This window comes from Physcomitrium patens, chromosome 9 (genome assembly GCF_059467195.1).
Source record: "Physcomitrium patens ecotype Gransden chromosome 9, ASM5946719v1, whole genome shotgun sequence".
In the NCBI taxonomy this organism is placed as follows: Eukaryota; Viridiplantae; Streptophyta; class Bryopsida; order Funariales; family Funariaceae; genus Physcomitrium; species Physcomitrium patens.
Window position 1 is genome coordinate 9902221 of NC_143418.1, and position 6000 is coordinate 9908220.

Here is a 6000-nt window from a genome sequence, read left to right on the forward strand (position 1 = left end):
CTTTTTAAATAAAAGCATTATTGACTTAAGTTAATAACTCATAAGTCATCAATGCATTATTCACTTAAGTCTTATTATGATATTTTCAATCATATATATATATACACATTCACATGCGATATATGTACGTATAATTTTTAGTTTTATATTTAAACATCATATTTGTCTCATGTTTGTAATATATTTAAGGTTTGACAAATATATATATATATATATATATATATATGTTTTTAAATAAGCTGCTTGTTGTTCAAAAATATTTTTAGTTGTGCAATATAAAATAGAATGGTCTTAAACAAAGGAAACCTTAGTAATAATCTCTTTTTATTTAATTTTCACTCAATTCTCTATACACTTAGAAAATCTAATGAAATAACCACAAAAGGAATAAATGAGGTAGGATGTATTTTTTCCTTACTTGGCATAAATAATGTTGTGCCTAAAGTTTGATGGTTTTCACAAAAAAAAAAATATATATATATATATATATATACACACGTATGTATTAAAATTGTTAGAATGAAGACTTAGATTGACATGCCTAAAATCATGATAAAAAAATGATTTGATTCATTTCAAGCTTGAGAATGTCTCAGTTCCAGCTTTCTGTCTGCACCATATGCACAATTTCCCGTGAATGAGCAATGGCACTGTACAAATTGACATCTTGTTTGAAGCAAGCAAGCTGATGTTTAGGGTTTCGATCCTGCCGTTTGGATGAGTCAACTACTCTTGGTAATCCCGATGTTCGTGATTCTAAAACTACACTCGACTAGCAAGTGAGAACCGAGTGGGTTCCTTACAAAAACTGTTGTGGACTAACTAATTGTGTGACTCTCTGATGTCTAATTAAATCGAGAGCAGTAATCTTCGACGAGGATAGAACATCATGAACACACTGCAGATAGAAGGTTTACATAGTTACGAGCACATGAAGGTAACGCCGCAATGGCGATCAGTTTGGATTAGGAAGACCTTGACGCAGGAAGAGCGATGCACTACTCCTAAAACTCTGGGTCGAAAGGGTTTTGTGAAGAAATCGGACCCTGATCTGCCATGCCCACTTGGGTCATGGCCACTTCATCCTCCCGGGACTTCTCTGCGTCGTCAGAGTGACTCCGAAAGCAGCACAGGCAACAAACAGCCGCAAGGCATGACTGGACAAGCATCCTCTTGATTTTGCCCCGACGCCCCAACGGCATCCACCCTCCGCGCTTCATCTCCGCAGCCTTCCTCACTCGAGCATAGCGCGGTGAGTACTCCATCCTCTCAGGCTATCAATCCGTCACAAAATCTGAAGTTACCCCATGCTAAATTCAGTACAATTTCCATCACCTTCGCCGTCTAACTCGCAAATGATCAAATCCCCACAGCCAAAACCAGCACAGATTTCCACCCAACACTCCCAAACTGCTCATCCAGTCTCATTCCAACCACTCCCGCAAATCCCCGACCCTAAAAAAACACCAAAACAAGACCCACCACAACAAACCATCACTCAATCAAATTCATGGCTAGCAATTAACGAAAGCTCGATGGGTGAGAAACACTAACCTCGAGATCTAACCACCGGCGTCTCAAACGATTCCCACACTGTCTGTCGAAAGCGAAGAATGACAGCAAATTCTGCGTCGAAGAATGCCGACGCAATCTCAGACTCAAGGGTGAAGAAGAGCTTGGGAATCATCAACCCGAAGTGGGCCCACCGAAGTCTCGACGAATCCAAGGTGGGTACAGACACACACACCCAACTGCTGCTCGCCTCCTCTCGAATCCATCCCCTGGTACGCGTCTGCGACTCCGCGACATTGCTTTACAGACGCAGCGTGGATCTCGAAACAAACGTGTTTGTCGGTGAGATGAGTGTCTGTCTGTATAAGAAGTGAGAAGGGAGAGGCGTGTCTGTATCTGTCGGTAAAGTATGTCTGCATGTATATCTGTGTGCTGGTTTTCTTCTCCTTCTTCTTCTTCTGCTATTATTATTGTTGTTGTTGATGATGCAGTGAGCTTTTCACTTCATTTACTCGGCCAACTTTAATTTTCTGTGATTTTCTGTGATTTTCTTTGATTTTGTTGCTTGACTGCATCAATCAATCCTACTTATCCTGTTTGTTTGGTGTACTGAAACTGTCTTTTTATGGTTTTGAGGGTAGTGCTCAGCTAGGGTGTTTTCATTTTTGCTTCTTTGTCAATAACTTGTTGAATTTTTTATAATGGAGCTCTGACTTTATGTTACGGTGTTCCTTACAACGATACAGTTCTAAATGTTGCTCTATAGTAAATCTCTCTTGTGACCATGTCTAGAAGTCCTGCAGCAAAAAATGCAATTTTGTGAAATCTGTCAATTAAAAGCCGTCTAATGTGTATGAAATTTTTATCTTGAGTAATAAAAATTAATATTTTTTCATCGAATAAAAACTTGTTAACATTGAAACACAACCTAATTATAATAATCTCAAATCTTACTTTTAAAAATAATGTTTTCATCACTTCAAAATCTAATTAATTTCCTTACTAATCTCTACATATACAATATTTGACTTTTAGATAATAAAAATAGTATGATTTGTTTAATAAAAAAACACATATTTTTATGAAAATATTTAAGTTTAAGGTTTTCATAAATATTTTCATAAAAATATGAAAACAAATCATCATATAAGGTCTTATTAACCTTGGTATTTTAAGAAAATGAATATAAATATAAATATATATATATTTATATATATTACTCTTTTTTTGGGTTGTTGTAAGCATTTTATTTACAATTTTACAAGGACATGAATCTAAATGGGCTTGTCAAAAAATAGTTTAATTGTATAAATTAATGAAGAAATAAAGAAAATAAAGAGAAATTACAATTTTAGAATAAGATGTCACAAGAATGTATGTTAAGTAAAAAATATCTATAGATTCTTGAATTAGGACTAGCATACAAAAAAAAGGTATTGACAAGATTAACGCTGACTTTAATTTTGTCTTTAAGTATATTAGTTATTGAGAAGACCTTGTCAAAATTTTAAGGAGTAGAAGGTTTTAAAAAAAAAATCAAAGATGTGAAATTCTTTCTCAATAACATCTATGAAACTTCTAGGAGCAATTTTAATAGTCATGTGACAAATCTGAAGATACTGATAGATCTAATAGTTAGCTACAAAAACATCTACAACATTTATCAAAAAATATATATTATTTGAATTCCATTTGATTTGATTTACCTAGATAATATAGATATGTAAGGAACAATTTGTATGATTTTATAAATTTTTTGGATAATTTTTATAATCAATCAGATAGATATATATATATATATATATATATTAAAAGTGATGATTTAAGTCAAAAAAAAAAAAAAAAAAAAAAGTTTGAAATATTGGAACAGAACTGATTGATATTTCCAAAACAATCAGAGGATAAGTGTTGTTTTTGACAAAGAGAAGTGTTTTTTTTGCTAGTATTTGGACAAGGACAGTACCAATTTCTTTACTTCAAATACGTTGTGTGTAGAAACAAATGAAAGCATGTAATCAAAATAAAATAAACCAAGAGTATTTAAATTGAAAAAATTAGTTCTATTACGATCAATTTAATAATCCAAACTCAGTATTTTCATATGATTTAATTCAGTTTTAAAAATCCTCCACAGGAGATTAGAATCAGGGATTTAAAGAATCACATAAAAACTCATTGAGTTTTTTTAAATTACTTACATCCTGTATTTGTATCATTATCACTTTTGAATAAATAATCTTAACATTTTTTCAATTCAAAAGTAGTGTTTAAATTAAGGAATGAAACATGTGTGAGCTAATCCAACTTTAAATACTATTTCTTCAAAAAATATAAATATAAATAGTATTCTATAATTTATAGTTTTTTATTCGTGAGTTATTCATTTTTACTTTTTTTTCACTATTGAAATTTTCCTAAAGAACAAATTCTTGTTGGTTATATAAACATGTATACAGAAAACTTGTGCACAAAGTTTTTCAATGTGCAGTCAGGGTGGTTTACAGGGAATTTTTAGCTCAAATCATATAAAGTGTTATTTTTTTTCAAAATAATACATCTATATCTATAATATACACATGCATGAACATTAAACACATCCAATGTTCATTAAAGGACCTTTTCTATTTCTCAAAAGACATGTGTACGATTCACTAGAGTTGCCAGAAAAATCTGTAAATTTGTTATGCATTGTCCTTACATGGATGCAATTTACATATATTTTAAGACTACGTCATAATTTGCGGCTGGATGTATGAATGAATAAATAAATGATTATATAAATATATATATATAAAAATATATATATATATAAATATATATATATATATATATATATATATAATCATTTAATTGCAATTATAAACAAGTGATATTTGAACTGAACGGTAAGAGAAGCATTTTTTACCCTGAATGTGTTTTAACAGTAACATTTGTATTTCTGTTTGTTGATTTATACCATCCCTTGATTGTCTCCCTTATTTCATAATTTTATGAAATATTCTTGTTATCTTGGTAGTCTAATTGAAACTCAATGGGTACTTATATTTTATTCATGAATACTGTCTCGTAGTTGTTGAAGTTGATACTATTTGTGGTTTTTCTTTCTCTTTAAACAGTAAATGTACATCTAGATTATTATTCAATATGTGCAAAATCTTACTTGGAAAGCATCCAATTGCATGACTCAATTAAATTGATTGATTTTGGTGGTCCAAACATCTTCCTATTTATCAATTAGTAATTTTAATGCTTCACCAATTTACTTAAATACATGGATGGTTGTGTGTTTGATTACTTCATTTATTTAGTTCAACCTCTTTGATTTGATTACAGATAGTCATTTTTTATATTGTTTTTTTTTTTTTTTTTTCTTTTTCTTTTTCTTTTTCTTTTTTTTTTACTGTAGTTCTTCAAATATTTTCTGTGTTCTTTTCAGCAACATATTTTATTTTATTTTTCAATCTTTTCTAGTATGAACTCCACATAATATTAATAACAATAATAATAATATCCTCTCCTTTTGGCCTATATATTTTTATAAAAATAATGTATATCTAAAAGTAACAAATCAGTTCATATTTTGGTATTTTCCCAATTTCAATCTATAAAAAAAACCCACTTTTATTGTAGGTGCCATTCTTTGTGACTTGGGATTTAATTTGAATCCTATTTTTCAATTTGTCTTCCTTGGATGTCAAACTAATCTGATTTTTGGTAATTCTACTTAAAAACATTCATATTTTTCATCTAAAGATATTTTTAATCTTTTTATGTCAATTATACTATCATTTATTCCATTTGTGATCCTATAAAGTTAGTAGAAGTCTTTTTTATAAAAATGACAACATAAAATATTAAATTTTCTACTATCTTGTTTTTTACTACTTAATTTCTAAAGAAGTTTTATACTAATCTTTCTATTAATCCCATATATATATACATATGTATAATGGTCTTTATTTACTCTTTCTTCTAATAGGGATATTTCAATACTAAAACATTTTGATCAAAGTTAAGTTGTATGCAGTTTGACTTGCAACTAAGGTTAGTACTCATCTGGCATATCTATAGAAATTTAAAGATCTAATTTTTGTTTATAAAAAATTCCTTAAATTTTCTTAACAAGTATATTATCTAACTAACATATTCTATTTGTTTCTACTAACTTCTATTTACTTCAATTTATTTAATAACGCATGTATTTATTACACATGTCTTGATTGGCTGTTAGGGACATAATCCTTAAAACCTTCTAGAGACAAGTTTCTAGAACCTTCTAGAAGTAAGTCTCTGGAACCTTCTAGAAGCTTCCTAGTTAGTAGAAGTTGCTTGAGAAGTTTCCTAAATAGGAGTATATATTGGAATCGAGGCTGAAGAGTTCTTCAGTCTCGACAACACATCTCTTGGAGCTCTAGCTCACCTCTCTGGTGTTCTTCTCATCTGATTAATCTAGTTCTTGCCAATTCTTCTTGAGCTTCTTGTTAGATC

The 6000-nt window shown here is 30.3% G+C and overlaps 1 long non-coding RNA gene across 2 annotated transcripts; it reads right to left on the reverse strand.

Moving 5' to 3' along the window:
- Positions 1–547: 547 nt before the first annotated feature.
- Positions 548–1942, reverse strand: LOC112286448 (uncharacterized). 2 transcript variants are annotated; one of them, XR_002971023.3, is made up of 2 exons: positions 1555–1942; positions 548–1294 (listed from the first exon to the last, which is right to left on the reverse strand). It is a non-coding gene; the product is annotated as an uncharacterized LOC112286448 (long non-coding RNA). The 2 variants fall into 2 exon arrangements; XR_012218138.2 differs by having other exon boundaries at positions 1555–1631.
- Positions 1943–6000: the final 4058 nt, after the last annotated feature.